Consider the following 21,889-nt stretch of genomic DNA (forward strand, 5'->3'; position numbering starts at 1 on the left):
GTTGCACATTACCTTAGGAGATCATCTATCGTAGCAACAAAGACATTTATCGACGGAGGAAGCGAAAAATTAAGGAATAAGGCTAATTAACATGAACATAGATTAAGCATAAAACATAACATTAGCCTTAACCTAAACTCTCACTCATCCCAACCCGTCCTAAAGACATTTCATCATAAAGCTAAAGCATCACTACTTAAGCCTGCCATTTCTCATATGGTTTAAGTCCAAAATCCTAAGGTCTTGATCGAATTTTGGTTCACTTAAACCATTACTCTGATACCAACTTGTAACACCCTTCGTTTAAAAACCTGGATTTTTAAAAACTTTCGCCTAATGGCGTTTAATAATAGCAGAAAAGGATCTCATATAAATCTGCCCATCCGTAACCAGATGAAACATTTGAAAACATTTAGTGTTACTAGATCATCGAAATAATAAAAGAAAATCCAAGTCTTGGCACCAACATAAATGCCAAGCATTATTACATAGTATTTAATCATAATATCGTTAATGAAGTAGCCAAACAACAGGCTAAGGATAGTTTAAGCATCAGGAACATAAATGCTATCGTCTTTAATGTCTCTACCCATCCTCACCAAGCTATCCTTTCTCTAGCTCCAAACTCACCTAATCTGATGGCACAACATTTCAAAGAGCAAGTGTTAGCTAAGTAAGAATAACATATTTGAAAACATTTGTCGATTAGATATATTAACAAAATCATATCATCGTTATATGTTATTATCACATGAGCATCATATAGCATAACACATTAGGAACATCTGTAGGGTCCTACGGTTGCGCGGATCATAATAAGACGTGATTCGTTATGTCAAGAGTGCGGAATCCTCTTGAGATAACTAGATTGCTATTGCCTTTTGCTGATTAATGAGTAATTAATCAACCCAAGGAGATGCACAAGGCTTGTGGTTCGTGTAGGAGGTCACACGAAGGAACAATTAACCTTAATTCGTGTCTATTCCAAAAGATTCACCAAGATCTCTAATTATGTAGATTAGGTCTTGTATTTATACTAGAAGTGTTTTGATTCGTGTGGGCTTCGGCCTTAATTAAGTATTAAGCCCGATTAAGCAACCAATCGATCTCCCTCATGCTGACGTCAGTCGGTACCACCAAAACTAAGACAATTCTTCTAACAATCAATTTTATTGACTATCAAATTATCAATTGAACCTATGTGACAATAGTGTGGTACCACCAACCGATATCAATCACGTTGACAAAAGTAATCTTTTCTTAAAATGATATTCACTATCATACCATGAACTAGTGATAATTACTTATAGACAAGTAACCGTTTTAAAATCACATACACATTCAACTGGTACCACCAACGAAGAATCATATGCAACCAATATCAAAATTAATTAATGAAAAGAGTTAACATCATCAAGATCACAGAACAACGATAATTAAACAAACCCTTTTGAATTAAAAATATTGCAATCACATTATCCGTCTAGTTTCATCAAGGTGGATGATTATACGTTTAGCCACTCATGATCAATTCACAATAATAAATAAAATAGAAAAACATGATGTACCAATCGTTTGAAGAAAATAAAATGCAAGACAATAAGTAGATACGATCTAGATTGGTGCCCGTGAATCTTCAACGAATCCGCCTAAGAAATAATCTTGATTGGAGGAAGAAGAACCCTTGTAGAACAGCTCCTAGAAAGATTTTTGATAGCCAATTTTCGACCTAGGGTTTTCTATTTATACTCCTCCAAAATCTGATGCAAAAACAAGGCAAGTCTGATTCTCCCGTGCACCTACTGCGGCGCAGTGAGGTATTATTTGACTTTGACTTCGGATGACTGCGGCATAGTGGCTTGTGTGACCACCACTGCGGCGCAGTCCTTCTGTTGCCATCCCCACTGCGGCGCAGTAGGGCAAATCCCACTAAATTCCGTGGATCTGGGCTACGGCGCAGTGGGCTTGTGCATCCCTACTACGACGAAGTGAACACTTGTACAGAGCCACTTCTTTCGATCTCGATTACTCGTCAAACTTTGCCGTCTCTTCCACTCAATTCAACTCTCAACATCATATTGCACTTCCAAGCCAATAATCATCCGAAAATGTACCAAATGAACGCATATCCTGTTTAGAGCCTGTAAACACTAACAAACACCATAAACGCGCCAAATGCATACAAAAACGACTTAAAACATATAGTAAAATGGCCAATAACGATATGGGTAATGGGTATAAATTAGTCACATCAGAGCTTTTAGCAGGATCCAGTCTTCAGGAATAACATATCCTGGTTTCAATATAAGTACTTCTTTCTCAGTAAAATGGACATTGTTTCCCTTGTCACAAATCTGAGAAACACTTAATAAATTATGTGCTAACTGTTTCACATAGTTGACTTTCTCCAGCGTAATCTTCCCATTGACAACATCACCTTGGCCCGAGCTGTTGCCGCCATTGACAACATCACCTTCCCATTGAAATCAAATAAAACGAAATAACAAGTAGTTCGTGTGGCACGAAGTACACGAAATACACTCGTCACGACCTTAGTCACGAAGGGTAGTTCGTGTTGACGTGGCACGAAGTGGACACGAAGTACACTTGTCACCACGAAGAGCTATTCGTATTGACTTGACACGAAGTGAACACGAAGAACACTGGGTGACGTAAGCACGAATCAAGAAGATCACCTCGTGCTGACGAAAGCACGAGGTTGCACGAAGCACGAATTAAAAAACGAAATTCGAAAGGTTTTTGCAATCAATAGCAAATCAAATGATCTTAAACCTTCTGGTAATCAACCTTAGGGCTCTGATACCACTAGTAGGGTCCTACGGTTGCGCAGATCGTAATAAGACGTGATTCGTTATGTCAAGAGTGCGGAATCCTCTTGAGATAACTAGATTGCTATTGCCTTTTGCAGATTAATGAGTAACTAATCAACCCAAGGAGATGCACAAGGCTTGTGGTTCGTGTAGCAGGTCACACGATTCGTGTCTATTCCAAAAGATTTACCAAGATCTCTAATTCCGTAGATTAGGTCTTGTATTTATACTAGAAGTGTTTTGGTTCATGTGGGCTTCGGCCTTAATTAAGTATTAAGCCCGATTAAGTAACCAATCGATCTCCCTCGTGCTGACGTCAGCACGAGGTTCGACCCCTTAGTGCTTTGTTTGACTTCGTTTGGCTCGTACACAATATCCAACCATCGTTTAAGTATTCTAGGACACTTATAAACCTTGGTTCTATGTTCTAGTACCTGTAAAACAATATATAACACACAAACACAATACAAAATACAAACAGATATAATGTTGAAGTTCAACTATAATCATTAAATATCAACACAAGTTCTTATTTAAATGATTACAAAAATAGTTCTTAAAACATAAACGATAATCAAATCTATGTTGCGATTGTCACAATGAATCTGCATCTACAACGTCATAATCCTAAGTGTGCCTAACTTTCTTACGCAATTTTCTTTACTTCGTATCTTTAATTTGTTTCTTTCCCTAGACGTAGGCTAAGTGTCTTATGCCAGTTACATAGGGATGTGGGGTTGTGTGTAGGCGGTAATAGACCATACAGGGAGTCCTCACACCCGACATGATGGGTAACCAATAAGGGGTCCATCGGTATCGTTAAGGAAAGACAAAGTCATTACCAACTGAATGAACCGTTTATGCCTTTACGCATTGGTGGTTAGTTACTCCACCCGGAATAAACAAAAATAACTATGCTACAAGGAGCAACTCAAGTGACCACATACGTACTAGCTTTACAACTAGCACAGGTTAAGCTTAACACAACTTTAAATATGCTCGAGACTTCTTTATTACATTAGTTTAGGCTAGACATTCACCTAAACTAATCACTTTTATCGTTACTTTATATTAACGTAGGCTACACTTTCACCTAAGTTAATCACATATCATCTTTACTTTAGGGCCCTTAACGTGCACATGAACATGGCAATCCTAATCAAAGGACTAGTGACTAGGTGATAAAGCCACACATATAATCATATCATAAACATGTCACCATTATACGTTCACATATCAAAAGCATAACATTATATCATTATCATTTAGCTTAAGCATAACATCGTATCATGATCACATAACATAAACATGGCATCATATCATATTCACATTTCATAAGCATATCATCATTCCATAGAGTGGGAACTTACCTTTCCCTTTACTTTACTTTTATTCATACATAAATGTTTGGAAGGTTTTTACTTATGAAAAACGTGTTTTGTTGTACCACTAGGGGACAAAAGATGTTATCTTACCTTGGTACAACTTATGAACCTGTTATGAACTGATTATAGTGCTTGTTAAGTGCTCCCGCCTACCTATAATGAAGCACGAATGATCTAAGAATCGAATGACAAAACTTAGCAAAAATACACTAGGTGCCGCAACAGAACACAGCACCTCCCTTCCGGACAACTCAGTGCGCCGCACCTCCCACATGGGTGCGTCACACCTGCTGCTGGACGGGAAAAAACCCCTTTTTTCATTCTTGAACAATACCCAATCAAACCCTAAACGACTTTAACTCTTTAAATCGACTTGGGGACATAAAATTGACCCCTTTGACAACACTTTTAATAACTTTAATCCATCAATCAATCCTTTAATCCTTTACAACACGAATCAATCATTCAAACACCCGAATAACATGAATTCGGTAAACGTTTAATCAAATAACCCAGCCCAAACCTTATGGCCTGGATTGAATACTCATCTATGACTCATAAGATCAGATTTCAAAGAGAATATTACCTATATTACCTGTGGATGACTTAGGGGATTCAAGATCTTAACAAAACTTAATCAATATGGCACGAACAATGAAATCTTGGAGGGAACTTTGCTTTGGAGAGGGAAGGGATCGGCTGGGGGATTTCTCACGCACAAAAGCAGACGTTTTATGACAAGAAGAAGAAAAAAAGCCATAGAAAAATTGATGGTCCTGAAGGTGACCACACAGATTTTCTTAAAAACTTGAACCCTTCAGAACTACTTGCTCAATTATCTCCTGAAGCTCTTGACAAGATTCTCAGTCATCTTGATCTGTCTCTACCTGCTGGTGTTACAAATGCAAGAAGTGGGTTGTTCATCACTGAACCTGAGCATGGAATGTATTTTATGAATGCAAGGGGGAAATTGGTATTTCAAAGGAATGCTGAACTAAAACGGGTACCTCATATGCACCTATATACCTTGTACAGATTTTGTGCTTCTTTTAGTGAAAAAGGTAATGGGTATGAGCAGTTCTTTATTGATGAAGGTCTAGATAGAAAGTTGGATGTTAGAGTTGCCCCATCATATGAAGTGAAACAAGAAGCTGTAGAAATGATTAAGGAATAACTCTTTATGTTTGTAAAAAACTTCTTATTTCTCAATATATGCAAAGCATCTGTACAAAATTTCAGCCTTTTCTTGTGTACAGTTCATATCAGATTGAAAAGAGCGCAAAAGATTCAAAGGGTCACAAATTGTTAGTTGTATTTTACTTTATTCTTTGTAAGCTGATAGTTAGAAAGTGTGTTGGGTTTTGTCATCATCAAATAGGGGGAGATTGTTGAGTCCCAGTGATAATTGAAAATTTAATGATGACAAATATGATGTATAAACACTTAGAAATCTTTTAGTTCTTGTAATCTGATCTGGGTCAGATTGAGCTGACACAACTTGCGATCTGTAACTGACCCAGATCATGCTTCATACTCTGTAATTGTTGAAGAGGAGGATTGAAGATAGAAGACTAAACTGCTAGTGGAACTTGGGATTAGCAGTCAGCTTGGGAACACTTTGACAGATTTGTGCTTTGATAAATGGCCAATATGTGTCTTACAATCAAGTGAAGATAACCACCTGGATTTAAGATAAGGAAAAATGACGTGACTAGGAAGAATCCTAGGATCCAGGTTGGTATTTGGATTTACATATGCGTGTCCATACTCTTATTGGACGATGAAGAATGTGCAGTTGTACATGGGGGACCACAAGTACCATGAAAGGCACGATCTTATATTCCTTGATCGTCTAACAAAAGAAGAATATGTGGCTTAATTGGATACCAAGAGAATAAGGGCTTTCGCCTATAAAAGCCTCATTCCTTGATTGCATATGTGTGGCATTCCTTAGAATCATTCTTCATATAAGTTTCTCTGCTCTTACACACAACTTAGTCTGTTCATGATCAGCTTGGGCTGATCCTTTTGAGTAGAAACTTCTTGATTGTAATTTGTCATTTCAAAGGGTTGTTTAGATATCTGTAGGCTACCTTGTTTCCGCAACAACCCTGTAATTCTTTGTATAGATTATTTCTTAACAAAGAGTTACATTTGAAAATTACAATCTGAGTGCAAGAATGTTAGCTTTACTGTTTTGTTGATTCACTGTCTTTACTTGTTTAATATATGTAATCTGAGTCTATAAACGTTTTTGTTAAAAAGTTGGTAAAGATTAAGCAAAAGTTGTATTCACCCTCCCTACAACTGTTCTGTGCTCATAATACTTTGGTATATTGAGACAATTTGGGACATAATACATGCAAACACCAATTTTCTCGCAATTTCTTAGATCCCGAACCTGATATTGTTCCTTGATCAACGAAAACTTGAGAAAATGATCTTAGGAATGAGATATGTCTTATTTTGGAGTCAAGTTTGAACCTTTATTCCAAAACGCATCCGAAAACTCTTCTCTACCTAAGAACACGCAAAAGCGGGATATCCAAATGGTGATCGATCTCGAACCAAGGTTGTTAATAACCTATGGCTCTGATATCAGTTGTAAGTCCCCTGGGTCATACTGAACCGAGATTGACTTAAAGATATGTCGAGGTGCGGAGTTCCTCGAGATAACTCACGGTTACTATATCTACCTTTTATGATATATATATCACAATATGTATATATATATCTTTTGCGTGAATATAAACACCCGTATTTGGTTATATAGTGAAATGACTCTCTGGACAAACTTTACCAACCAACGTGGTAACCTAAGTCTACAAGGCGTCCAAACCGAGTGTGTGTTTGCGGTTCGTATGTGAGTCGAGAACCCACATGATCAAACCGTGCGTGTTCCTGGTTTTCTCTCTCTAGGTTTTGCTCGTCTCTCTCTCTACACTCTTATTGGAACACGCATACACACACCCTCTATTTATAGGCAAGTGACAAAAACTTTCAAATCCATTGGATTTGAGTGTTCTCATGTCAATCCCATTAGGGTATTGGTCTTGTTTGAGAGTTCTTGTGTACAAGCATACTTTTGCTTGTTTCCACAGAAACTCTTAAACCATTTGAGAGTTCTTATGCACAAGCAAACATTTGCTTGTTCCTCATAAACTCTCAAATGACCATTTGAGTGTTCTTTCCACAAGCAAACTTTTGCTCGTTCCTAAGAACCCTCAAATGACCTTTTGAGTGTTCTCTCCACAAGCAACTAATTGCTTGTTCCTGAGAACACTCAAATAACACTTAGGAATATTTGAGTTAATGTCTTTACTGCTGTCAAGACGCAGAACCGAAATTACACTCTGAGTTAATGTTTTTACTGTTGTCAAGACGCAGAACCGACATTAACTCAGCCAATGTTTCTACTGCTGTAAATATATGCAGAAACAACATTAGCTATGAAAACGTTCTCCTACTGCTGTAAATACGTAGCAACAACGTCGTCAATATTACATTGGAAGTATATATTTAAGATATTGTTTCTCCTAATGTAAATACGCAGAAACACAATTATCTTAACTTCCCTTTGGAAGTACATTAAGTTAATATTTCAACAGTTGTTAAACGCAGAAACAATATTAACTTAATGACTCTTTACATGTTATGTCTAGAACCTGCAAAATACAAATAATAAACAAACACATAAACATAAATGGATCCCAATATGATCAACAATATATGCCAAGGTAATATTATAGACAACCGGTAACTACAAGATAAATTACAAGACTTGGATATATATGAAAATATATGTATCACATCTAGAATGCTTTTGTCACCGAAAAACATGCACTAACAACTTCCATAAAGCAAAACACCACGTCATAAGACGACTGCCATAATACATCTGCGTCATAAGGCGACCATCATGAGACAACCACGTCATAAGGCGACTGCCATAAGACAATAACGTCACAAGGCGACTGCCATAAGACAATAACGAGAAATTCTACTAATGGGTTATTCGAAGATATCAAATGCGTGAACCTTTGAAACCTAATACCCTTATAGGGTAACTCCAGATATCATACGTTGAAACCATCACAAAGTAAAAAGGAGGATTCACAATAGCAGGAAGCGGAAACAATATTTAACAAAGTAGCAACCACGAATGTTAAAAGAAGCCAGTAAACAAGTTCCAAACAGTGAGAAAATCTATGCATTAGGAATTCGCATCAGTTGGGTAGGGGAAGCATCAGGATCTAATGAAAGAGCGCGAAGGTATAAAGAGTGCATATCTTCCAGCTCACTCATGGCTTTGTTCAAAGGACCCGCAGTATCTTTCACAAGCTCGGAACCATTAAGGGTTATGCGACCTTTCGCAGCAAGAACACGGATCAACTCTGACTCAGCATCCACCCTACTAGCATTACACAAATCCGAGATCCTCTTACCAACTTCAGGTACGTTCAAAAAAGACTTGCAAGCATCAGGAATCACATCAACAACAAGTCGCTTATACCCCTCCTTCAGATCCACAAGCAGAACGATTATGCCCCAACATCCCCTTTAGCCCAACTGTTGTCACGAACAGATTGAAGCTCTGCAGTCAAACTACCCAACTTAACTTCCAACTCAGACATCTTAAACTCCAGCGACAACTTCTCTGCTTTGAGCCAGTCAATCTGCTTAAGATCGCGCAACTTCGAATCCAATACATTCCCAATTATGGAAACACAAAAAGAAGACTGATTGAACAATTCGGAGAGCTTTGCCAAATCCATGCCCATCAACTTTGAATTCCATTCAGAAGGAGCAACAGACCCAATGCTGTGATGACAAGATTGACCATCTGGAGCTTGGAGAAAAGGGTTAAATTCTGCAAAAACACACATGTGAGAAGACAAAAAAAAAGGAAAAAATAGAGATCTGAAGAACGGACATCTAAATACATACGGGAACTATCCTCTACATCATCGGATCGTTTCACCTTCTTCTTGGACGAAGACACACCAGGCCTCTTTGTAGAAGTTTTCTTTCTTCTCCTAAGGCGGCCAGCAATAGGGCCTTGTTCATCAACAGGTTGATCGCAATTCTCCCCACTGGTAGGGCAGTCAAACACTTAATAACATGAAGACCATCTGTTTGATCAAATAATCGCACTATGACTCAACTGGAGGTGTGAGTGGGTTTGGAGTGTTTTGTTGGCGATTCCCTTCCGGTCAGAAGATCGAAGACCGCTTTACACCTATTGCTTGTTCCTAAGCCTATTCGTGTGACTTAGGATTTATTTATGAATTCGTAGATCAAATATGTGTTATAAGGGTTTTAGTATGTTGAATGGTGGCGAATGAATGTTCTATGTCGCATGGTATCTCCTCTTTATATAGAGGGTAAAGCCTTGGAGAGGAAGATAAAGATTTAGGGTAAATCTCTTCCTCTTTCGTGATATATTCTAAGCAAGGAAGGTATATCTTGGACTCTTAGATCGCGTCATAGCTTATAGGAGTTATTTGATTTTATTCCTTATGGGGAGGTTGCATGTATGTTCGTGAATATCTTGGGAGCTCCGATATTACGGAGGTATACATTGTAGCTTCGACTACGGATAGGTCTCCTTGGTACAATGTATTAGTACCTTTGCTGCTTATGAAGGGTCCTTCGTATCCAGTCTTCAGTACGGAGGTAAAGCTCCGTATATGGTATATCATCAAGCCTCCTAGTCTGCTGGGAGAGTCTATCTGTAGAGTATCGCATTAGACTTCAAAAAATAATAGTCGGTCCCCAGGTCATCCTTACGGTAGTCCTTCAGAAACAACGTATGCTAAATCAGACCGAAAATTGTGATATGCTTATCCCATACTTATCAATGGTTGAGATTTGTTTAGCGGCTTTTGGCTGAAATACTCTCGATATATATATCTGTTAGATATTATAGTCAAAATAAAAAATATTTTACCTTCTTCGGGTGATATCTTTCTTACCAATTTTATCCGCCGTCTGCCTTCTTCGGATATCGCCTTTTTTTGAAAAGGTATGTGATTCTTCTCGGATTTCTCTTTTTGTTGCTAGTAGGGTTACGTGTTGAGTCTGATAACTTGAAACGCTACCATGATCTTTGACCGATGATGGCCTTTAGATCCAGGTTTCTCTGTTATGCACACAACTTTATTTGCTAGTTATAGCAATTCCATTGTGTTGCCTCATTGTTGAATCATTCATCACTGTGCTCTGCCCCTTTTCATATTAAAATAGAGATGATGACATCACTAAGTAGTAGTTCTTCTTCCTCCCCCCCCCTTTTTTTGTCCTGTCCTGATGTTGATCTCACTAGGGTTTCATTTTTCCCCTTCATTGTCGCCTTTTTATATTTCCATCCTTTGTTTCTTGTAGAATGGCGTTCAAACAGATGATCAACAGACAATCATTTCTCACTCAGCTTGTCATCAAGGCTCCTCCATCTATTGCGGCTGCAGGTTCAGAGACTTCTGTCGGGGGTTCTGATGCGCAGGCCACAGATCGTGCTGGTTTGGAGGCTATTTTACACGGGGATGACCCGACTGGTCATCCTGTTATTGATGTGTCTGACTGCCCCACCAGTGGGGAGAATTGTGAGCAGCCTATTGACAATCAGGGTACTGTGGTTGGTCGCCTTACAAGTAGGAAGAAGACTTCTTCAAAAAGGCCCAACAATTCTTCTTCCCGTAAAAAGGCGAAGCGATCCACTGAAGCAGGGGGGTGCGGGTATGTGTACGGATTTTCTGAAAAAAACACTCTGTCTTTCTCTTCTCTTTTTTATGTATATATTTGTTTTTGCATAATTTAATCCTTTTTTCCAGGCTCCTAATGGTCAATTTTGTCATCATAGCATTGAGTCTGTTGCTCCTCCTGAGTGAGATTAGTTAGCTTAGGAAAGTTTTCCTTGGTCTTAGGTTCACTACTAGATTCTAATGGAGAATCAGTCAGCCAAGAAGAATCCAGACTGACCTCAGACTTGGTAGGGGTAGACTCAATAGTAGTGACACCATCAAACTAGGATTTTAGATTACCACCATAAACAAAACCAAGACCAGGATTTTTAGACTACTTTTTAAGAATCCTTTTGGTGTGAATAACTGTAGGAGGTATGGCTGATAACAAAGCTCCATTGCACATACTTCACTTATGGCAATAGCTTTGTCATAGTCACCATCAAATGTGGCCTGAATTTGTTAAGGTACTTGCTCATTGACACACTTAGCAGTTCTTTTAGAACCAATACACCTAGACTCAGTTATGTGCTTGATTTTCAAATACTTTTCATTAGATTCCTTAGCTTCTTGTAAAAGAGAAACATTTACTCTTTTTAAAACTTTGATTTCTCACTGAAGTTTTTCAATAGACAGAGTTTGTACTGAAATTTCATTTCATAAAGACACAATCTACATTTTATGTTAATTATTTAAATGTCTTTGTAAAAGAACTTCATCACCAAGTTTGTTCAGTTTAGCAAGTTTTTCTTCATTAGAAAGAGAAAGGAAAAGGGGATACCTATTGAACAGTGAAAGCAGAGTGAGCTGACTGATTTCTTCTCTCAGCTTGGTCATGCCATCAAGAAGCTTTTCAGTAGCATCTTTGGCTATCAAGCATCTTTCCTTGATTTCTTGACACTTGGATGACTACTCTGTGACTATGAAGCATTGAGCATCTTCATAAGTCTCATCTTTAGATGAAGTTGCACTCTCAGCCCAATCTTTTGCAACAAGACTCTTTTCACAAAGCTTGGCCACTTGTGCTTTTATTTTCTTATACTATAGCTTGCGTTTTGAGTATTTTGCACCACTTTTAGATTTAGAGTTATCAGCTTGTTGAGTGGGTTTAGATTTACAATCATTAGCCAAATGATTAGTTTTACCTCATTTGTAACAAGTTACTTTTGACATATCCAAAGGCTTTTTGGGTTTGTCATTTTTAAAGGTTCCTTTTCCATTTCCTTTAAATTTTGAAAAATTCCTTCTTTTCAATCTCTCAGCCAACATGGCAACCTCATTAGCTAAATTTTTAGTTTCATCACTTGAATCATATTCAGTTTCAGATTAACATGGTTTATCAGTTTCAACAACATCAATCACAAATTGACTCAGATTCATCACACGGTGAGCTGAGATGCTCAGTTAAAGATGCAACAAGTGCAGAGATAGAGTTTCCCATAGCATCACCCATGGCAATCAACTTTTCAGCTTCAGTGTATTCATAGTTGTGAAGCAACCCATAGAGACCTAACAAATCTAGTTCTTTGTACACTGGACTCAACTTGAAACTAGCAACATAAATATTCCATGTTAAATATAATGAATCTAGAAATTTTCTTTTTAAGTACATCATCATTTTTAATTATGTCAATAGCATTTAAGTCATTTACAAGTAAGTGTCAGTGAGGGATTCATTCTTGTGTGCAAAGAATCTCCCATACCTTCTAGTCAAGGTAGTCTTGATAGACTCCATAGAGTTTGCACGGCCCTCATACATAACAGTCAAAGTATCTCACATCTTCTTAGTATTAGGACAGTGTCTAATGGCTCTATAAATGTTCTTTGGTACAACTTGGACAATAAAGTTGCTAGCCTTTACATCCAAGTTGATCATTCTTCTATCCTCATCACTCCAATCAGCTTTGGGTTTGATAACAACTCTGACATCATGTGAACCAAACTCATCTCCATCAGTAGAAGTTGGCCTTGGTCTAATAACTGTATCCCTTGGAACATAAGGTCCATCAACAAGTATGTTAGGCATGTCATTATCAATTGATTCAAGAAAGAGAGACATTCTTCCTTTCCACCCACTGAAATCAGTCATACCAAACATGGGTGGTCTAGTGGAAGAACCGTTATCAGTATACATAGGTTCAAACATGTTTTAAACCAAAGATTAAATAAAATGAGAGGGGTTAAGTTAAGTGTATTATAAAACCCCTGCTCTCATACCACCTGATAGGTACTAAAAGAGATAACAGGATAATTTAAGATGTCTCATAGAGTTGTAGAGGGGTAAATACAACTTTTAAACTTAATACAACTCTAAAATACTTTTAATGCGGAATATAAATTATGTTAAAGTATTTGTTCATATTCAGCTTGAGATAATGTGTTAAAGAAACAGTAAAGATAAATAACAGAATATAAAGACTAAGTAAAGTGCAGTCCAAGAACAAAGTGCAAGCTAATTTCAACTTATTCTTTTATTGATCAATAAAAAGAATTACAAGTAGTTGTGGAATAGTTAGCCTACAAATCTAACTACTTGGTTGAATAGCAAGTGACAACTTTGTATATTAACTTTACTAGCCTAAGCTAAGTGCAATACGAATCCAAGCTAATAGCTTTATCGTTGTGAGTTAATGTAATGGATGCATACATTCTTGAGACTCTAAGGTTGGTTTGTATAAGCATCAACCATGCCCTGGATGCCATTCATTATCTTCTACGTGTCTTGATGTAATGGCTTATGTTTGATTATGTACCTGGTGATAGTGACATTGCCTTTTTTGTTCCCCATAGCCTTACCAAGGTTGATCGTGTAGTCACATGTATAATGAACACCTCATAGAATGTTTACAATCACCAACTAGCACTTTAGAATGTCCTTCCATGCTTATCCAGATGGGTGACATATATACAAAGTTAAATAACAACACTGGAGCACTTGCAATACTCTATGCTGAACTTGTACCTTCTAAGCTGACCGGAAGAACCAAGCTGATTTCCACCCATTAGCTTGGCCTTCTATCCTTGTTCTTTATCTTCGTTTTAGATCGAGTGCTTATCTTTAGTTTGATCGAGTGCTTATCTTTAGGCCTTGATCTTGAAGACAAACAGCCAATTTCATCAGTTGCCAAAAGAAGGAAAACTGGCGAAGGGCCATCTGTTTAAGTTTTCCTTCTATCTATCTGCTTGTAATTTTATTTACTTTCTTGTAACTTCATTGTAAAGTTGTGTATATACAAGTTGCCAGATTGTAATTCACAAGTTAGATATCTGATAAGATCTACAAACAATTAAAACTAAACCCAAGGCATTTGATGATCTATAAAAATGTCTTGGAAACTTAATAGGTTTTATCAAACTCAAGTATTTCAAACTTATACTTGTATAGAAACAAGTTTGAAAATACTTGGCAATATTTCAGGACAATTAGGGGGAATTTGTTAGGTCCAGTTTAAGCTATAAACTGGAGCTCTCCAGCGGCATCTGGAGAGCATGAAGAATTTTCCAAAATATTAGAAGTCTAGTTAGATTGTACAGTTTAAGCAACTGATGACTTCCTCCAGTTGAGATCTGAAGACTTAAATCTGAAGACCTTCTAGTTGAAGTCGAAGACAACAAGTGGAAGAAAGGAAATGTCAATGGCAGCGAAGCCCAGTTGACATTTCACCAGATCAATCAACTGGAGATCCTTCAGTGTAAATGCCTTTACAAAGCTTTACACTGATCACGAGGAGGACCTTTTACACTACATCCTTTTAACCAGACAATAATCTTGTCTGTGGATAAAAGTGCAAAGATATAGAGTGGTTGAATAAAGTAACCTTTTGTCTTACTTTATTTATCACACACAAAGGATTATTTAACAATACTTTTGTGTGCTGTCAACCATACTTACACGTCGAAGTTGAGATCCCAATGCTCATACTTCGACTATAAATAGAGGTCCTTGCACAAGCATTTTCACAACTTTGCAAATACATATATTCTGCAATATTGGTGAACTTGTGCAATATTCTCTCAATCGCAAAAAAGAACATTTCACAACTCTAAGTGTTTCGATTGTTTAGGAGAATTTCCAAGTTTAGATCAATTGTATTTCATAGGTTGTTAGGATATTTACATTCTTGTATTATCTTGGTTCCGCAACAACCTTGTATTTTATTTAAACAATTAATAAATAAAATACACTTGAAAAAATACATATTGTCTTACCAATTTATATACTTGTCATTTATATTATTGCATTGTATTTACTTATCCATATTGTCACTTTAATAAGTTTACATCCAGTTAACCTGGTACACAATCAATCTAAACTGGCCAAGTCCAGATTAATTGATTGTGTTGCAAAGTTCACTCACCATTGACATAGAGGTGTCTTCAGCACCCATCTAGCAATAGTTTGGGACTTACAAGTGGTATCAGAGCAGGCAGGTTGAATTGTTTCAATTCTATAACCCAGGTCTGCTTCGATGGCTGCTGAAGGTGAGAATGGTTCTGGTCTAAATGAATCTAATCCTAATGTTACAACTCCTTTAAATACTAACCCTCCTCCTCCTCCTCCTCCTCCTCCTACTCCTGGAGCAAACCATGTCCATGTACATTACTCCAACACTCCTGTTCCCAAATTCGATGGGAATGGTGAGACCTTTGGTACATGGAAAGCTAGAATGCTCTTGCATTTTGGTGGGATAGAGAGGTATATGTTGAAAATCCTTAAGGATGGACCATATATACCCATGTCCAGTGGTGTTAGCCCTCTTCTTGACCCTACTGGGAGAAGAGGTACCAGGGAAAAGTCTGAGGAACATTGGTCAGACGAGGATCGCAAACTGGTTGTTCTTGATACCAGACTGAAAAACATGATCCTTGCTGCTGTTCCTGAGGAACTAATTCCAATACTTGTGCTATTTCCCAGTGCTAAATCTATGTGGGATGAATTAGTTCTCCAGTTTGAAAGAGGAAATGACACCATTGTCACCAGAAAGGTTGCTCTTAACAAGAAGTATGAATCCTTCTTTGCTCTTCCCAATGAAAGCTTAACTGGTACTTACACCAGATTTACCGGCCTAATTAATCAACTTAGAGGCTTGGGAGTGGAGAAGGATAAGGATATTCTTCTTGAGAAATTCTGTGATGTCTTGCCATCCAAATGGGCACACATGGTTCTTGTCTTAAGACAAGGTAAGACCTTGCACAGCCATACTCTTGCTTCCCTTTATGGAGCCTTCAGATTCACTAAAGATAATGATGCTGCAAGAATATTGGCTGAGCAAGATGCTTTAAACCATGCTCAGAGTTCCAAGGTAGCCAACCTTACTAGGCAACCTTGTGCTGCTTTAATGTCTGCTGAGAATGTCCAGTTACATTCTATGAAGGAGATGTTAAACAACTTACTGAACTCTGGCCTAACCACAAATCTAAGTAATGGTTGTGAGGAAACTGACGATGATGATCTGGTAGCCATGATTGCTAAAACCTTTAATAGGTTCAAGCATAAATCTAATCGATTTAATGGGTCCAATAATGCTTCCAATTCAAATTCTCTGGATAAGGCCAATCTTATCTACTACAAATGTGGTAAGAAAGGTCATTTCATGAAGGAATGCAGATCTAGTCAGATGAACAACCAAACTGGTCCTGTTGTCCCAAATTTTGTTAAAACTGATGATTATAAGGCCAAATACAAGAAACTTAAGGCCCAGATTGCTCTCATGTCTCTTGAACAAGAAAAAGAAAAAGAAAAGAACAAGTGCATGATGGCTCAAACTGAAGGGAAATGGAAACTCTCTGATGATTCATCTGATGATGAGGAAGAGATTAGAGATGTGTGTTTCATGGCATTAGAAAATCAACAACCAGTGGTGAAAGATGATGTTGTTTCTGGAAGATGGGTGGACATCATTTTAAAGAAGGTAAGAGATTATGATGTTGAATTAGATACAGAACTAAAACTGGATATTGCTGAATCATTAAATGATGACCTGTTATTTGTTGCAACTATGAGAACTGACTGTGAAAGATACTTGGAAACTGTTTTAGTTGAATTTAACAACATGAAAGGTCAAATTAATGATTTGCAAAGTGTCCAGTTGGCTCTCAAAGAGTCAGATTTGAAAAATGACGCATTGGAAAGAGATAACCAAAAACTGAAATTTGATCTAGAAAAGGAACACATGGTTATCAATTCTTGGGTACAAGCATCTGGTAAAAATTATGACGCTTTTTCAAAAACCATTGATGCTCAAAAAACTGCCTGGAAATCTGGTGATCTCCAGATGGCAGCTGTTTTACCCACAATTCACCAGATGCCAGAATCGGTAAGAATTGAGACTCCCTATGACTCCTCTGACCATGTCAAGTTAGATTCTGTTGAGACCACCCCCGATGAGGTTCAAACTGGAGCCAAAAAGGCTAAAGCTCCAGTTAAGAAGGAATCTGGTGACATTCCTCTACCTCACAAGTCCAAAGAGTCCAAAACTCAAAAGATTAAAACCCCCGCTGAGCCCAAGTCCATGGGCCAGCAGCCTGATGAGAAAAACATTTTGTTAAAACTGGAGAATCAACTCCAAAATTTGTCAAGGCAGGTACAAAGTTGTACTGCCAGAATTAAAAATTTGGAAAGAGCTTCATCTTCTTCAGTTGAAAAACAAAATGTCAAAACCCCTCCTCAAAAACAAAAGACAAAACAATCTGCTCAGAAAGGAGCAAAATCTGAAAAGAAAAAGGAGGTTAAAATTCTAGTCAAACCAATTTTTTTTACTCCTGAAGTTGGAAAGAACCCTCCAGTTTCTTCATCCAGTTCTACACCAAGTCAAACTCCTGAGACTTCTCAGAAGGAGTCCAGTGGACCCATCAAGAAAAGATGGGTTCACAAAAATAACTAATTGTTTACTTGGGTGTGCAGGGCGATCGAAAGAAGAATATCTGGTATCTGGACAGCGCTGCTGGCCGGACTATGACCAGATGTAAGCCCCTGCTGGAAGAATTCACTGTCTGTGATGGACCAGCAGTGACATTTAGTAATGATGGAAATGGGAAAACTAAAGGATATGGTGTTGTTGACAATTGGCGGATCCAGTTCACAAGAGTTGCATTTGTTAATGGTTTGAAATATAACCTGATAAGCGTCAATCAACTTTGTGATGATGGATATAGGGTACTGTTCGATATTGCTCAAGGCACTGCTTTTAACAAAGATTGGAAGGTGGTGATGATTGCACCAAGAAAAGGGAATGTGTACATCATGGACATGGAGCCTACTCCAAAAGAGCATTGTTTCTATGTCAAGGCTGATGAGGATACCAACTGGCTGTGGCATAAACGGTTATCCCACCTTAATTTCAAAAATATCAACAAGTTGTCAAGAAAGCAACTGGTGGATGGGATACCTTTGTTTTCCTTTAAAAAGGAGAAGCCATGTCCAGGGTGTGAGATGGGCAAGAAGAAAAGAGCCAGTTTCAAAACCAGGCAGAATTTCAGTATCACTAAACCTCTTCACATGCTTCATATGGATCTTTTTGGTCCAGTGAATGTTCAAACTAAAGCTGATAAAAGATACACTTTAGTTGTTGTTGATGAATACACCAGGTATTGTTGGGTGGTATTTTGGAATCATTTTGCACTGACACTGGCATTTCTCAGAACTTCTCATCAGCTCGTTCTCCAGAGCAAAATGGTGTGGTTGAAAGAAAGAATCGCACATTAATTGAAGCTGCCAGAAGTATGTTATCTGAATCAGGTCTTCCCACCTGTTTTTGGGCTAAAGCTGTGGCAACTGCTTGCCATACCCAAAATCGGTCAGTTTATGTCAAGAGACATAGGAAGACTGCCTATGAAGTCCTTAGGAATCGCAAACCAAATATTGGATATTTCCATGTATTTGGTTGTCCAGTGTTTATCTTAAACGATTCCAGTCAGTTGGGAAAGTTTGATGCAAAGGCTGATAAGGGTGTTTTCGTGGGGTATTCAGATATTAGAAAAGCCTATAGAATTTATAATTATAGACTCCAAAAGGTACATGAGACAATTCATGTCACATTCGATGAATCTAATGAAGCAATCAATAAAAGACCAAGCCTTGATTTATCTCCAGTTGTCCCAGTTGATTTTGGTGTATCTGATCAAGTTCATCAATCAGTCAATACACCAAGAGATGTTTCCAGTCATCAGGACTTGGAACCAATTATACTAAAGAAAAGCTCCAGTGACACCTCATTCTATCCCTCCATCAGTTTCAATGTACCACAGAAACTGGTGATTGGACCAGTAAGAAGCAGACTTCGGTCTCAATGTCCACTGCTGAGGCAGAATAGATTTCTGCAGCCAATTGCTGTGCCCAGATTCTCTGGATCAAAAACCAGTTACTTGATTATGGTATGAAATACACAAGAACCCCAATTTTTTGTGACAATACCAGTGCAATTGCTATATCTCACAACCCAGTGATGCACTCAAAGACAAAGCATATTGACATCAGGTATCACTTCATTCGTGATCATGTTATGAAAGGAGACATTGAAATACATTTCATCCCCACTGATAAACAGTTAGCTGATGTCTTTACAAAACCTCTTGATGAGAAAACTTTTAAACATCTCATCAGTGAACTGGGTATGTTAAATCCTCATTAAACTGGAGAGGCCCTCCAGTTGAGGATGGTCCAGGTGATCCTTGATTGGTTGGAGATTGAACGCCTTGATGTACTCAAAGACTAGTCATTGATCAAATGGATCATATTTTTAGGGGGAAAAGACTCAAAATATTTTTCCAAATTAAAATTCGTTTTATTTTGAAAAATGCAACTGAGGGTCATCAGTTGAAATTGGCATATGGAAAATCTCTCCAGTATGCTAGTTTGGTCTTGTCTTAAACTGGTGGTCAACCAGATTTATGTTTTACTTGGTGGATACTTGTGACACGTGATGTTACTCGAGTGTTTTTCTCGCACTCACAAACGTCACCTGACATGTCTTACGTGTCAAGACTTTTTGCTGAAAATTACTGCACTTTTTTTATGGGAATTGTTGAAGTTAATGGGTGAGTGGGAATACCAGCCGTCATAGCATTAAATGTTTGATGGAAGGTATTAAATGTTTTTGAATTCTCAAAATTACTGAAAATCAATTTTTACAAACTATTTCAAAATTTGGGGATTAAAATATCTTTTCGTATATATTTTGGTAATATTTTATTACCTATATATACCCCCACTAAATACCTTTCTCATTTACTCCACTCAAAATTTCTTTCATTTACTCTTCCAATCATTCACAATTCGAGATCCCTTTCTCTCTTTCTTCTTTAAATCCAAAACCCTAAATCCAATATCACAAATGGCTCCTAAATCATCATCTTCTTCATCTCGTTTCGTGATGTGAATCTACTCACTGTTGAGTATACTCCATCAGAAAATGTTTCTCGTGCTGTTGGTGCTCCCATTAGTTCTAAATTGATAAAATAAAATCCAAATAATCCAATGGCATCTCTCCAAGGGCATCAGGCCGCTGACTCTTTTATTGGGAAAATCCAATCCTTTCTTCGGATTTCTCCCCTCAGCGATGCCTTTTCTCTGAACCCAAGCAAGCTGTTTCACGACTACTTGTGCGAGTTCTGGTACACAGCTTCTATTTCTGATGACTGCTCATCCATCTCCTTCTCTTTAAAGGATGGGTCAGTCCCGTGTACCATCACCACTGAGACATTGAGGGAGGCCCTTAACCTCAGTTACTGGAGACAAGATGAAAGTCCAGTGGTGATTTCCTCTAATATCAATTTCCGTCAGGTCTTCCTTGACATGGGGAATAAAGAAGTTTTGGAGGGAGATGCACTGAAGACCAAGGGATCAATCACTATGAGAGGGCTTTCACCATCCTGGAAGTACTTCATGGTCCATTTGGTGGAAAGTTTAGGTGGGAGTTCTGGTGGTTTGGACCAGATAAACTCTTTCCAGGCAGAGATGGCATAATGCCTGTGAAATGGACTGAGGTGGATTTCGCAAATATCCTGTTTAGAAGCCTGGTGTTTAAGTTGAAAGGCAACAGGGGTCCTTGTATCCCATTCTCACGATTTCTATCCCTTTGTTTCATTCTTATTCAGGGCAGAGAAGAGTACAACAACACGCAATCCTTATACTCTGTGCCAGAATTATTAAGAAATCTGGACAACCTTATGTCCACCTCTGATGAAGTCCAAATTTCCCCAAGAATGCTACTAGCATTCTCTAGAACTGATGCACCACTATCAGGTGAGTCAGAAAGACAACTGGGCGGGCCTCAAAATAATGAGGGACCCACTAGTTCGTCTGCAGGTGCTGTGACTGTTGCAGAAACCGGAGATCTCCCCTCAGGTATCCAGGCGGCTCCAAAAGCAAGAAGATCTACCAAAAATAGAAGAAGATCTAGATCAGGACTTGCTGTATCTGACTAGTCACAGCCTGTGATTGTGGTCCTTGAAGCAGTAGCCCATGATACTGCTTGAAAAAGGCTGTTTAAGTTCAAGGAAAACATTGAAGAACAAGGTTGAAAAAGGCTGGGAATATGTATTGCAAAATCTGATCAAGTTCAAGGAAAACATTGAAGAAAGATTGGGCCTTGATCTTGAAGACAAACAGCCAATTTCATCAGTTGCCAAAAGAAGGAAAACTGGCGAAGGGCCATCTGTTTAAGTTTTCCTTCTATCTATCTGCTTGTAATTTTATTTACTTTCTTGTAACTTCATTGTAAAGTTGTGTATATACAAGTTGCCAGATTGTAATTCACAAGTTAGATATCTGATAAGATCTACAAACAATTAAAACTAAACCCAAGGCATTTGATGATCTATAAAAATGTCTTGGAAACTTAATAGGTTTTATCAAACTCAAGTATTTCAAACTTATACTTGTATAGAAACAAGTTTGAAAATACTTGGCAATATTTCAGGACAATTAGGGGGA

At 38.0% G+C, this 21,889-nt stretch overlaps 1 long non-coding RNA gene across 1 annotated transcript in view; it reads right to left on the reverse strand.

Moving 5' to 3' along the window:
- Positions 1 to 365: 365 nt before the first annotated feature.
- The window catches only part of LOC122583839, a 28,617-nt gene continuing 7,093 nt past the window's right edge, over positions 366 to 21,889 (reverse strand). The window contains exon 2 of the long non-coding RNA XR_006321328.1: positions 366 to 635. This is a non-coding gene — a long non-coding RNA (uncharacterized LOC122583839). The remainder of the gene's footprint in view (positions 636 to 21,889) is intronic.

Source organism: Erigeron canadensis, chromosome 9, assembly GCF_010389155.1.
Source record: "Erigeron canadensis isolate Cc75 chromosome 9, C_canadensis_v1, whole genome shotgun sequence".
Taxonomy (NCBI): domain Eukaryota; kingdom Viridiplantae; phylum Streptophyta; class Magnoliopsida; order Asterales; family Asteraceae; genus Erigeron; species Erigeron canadensis.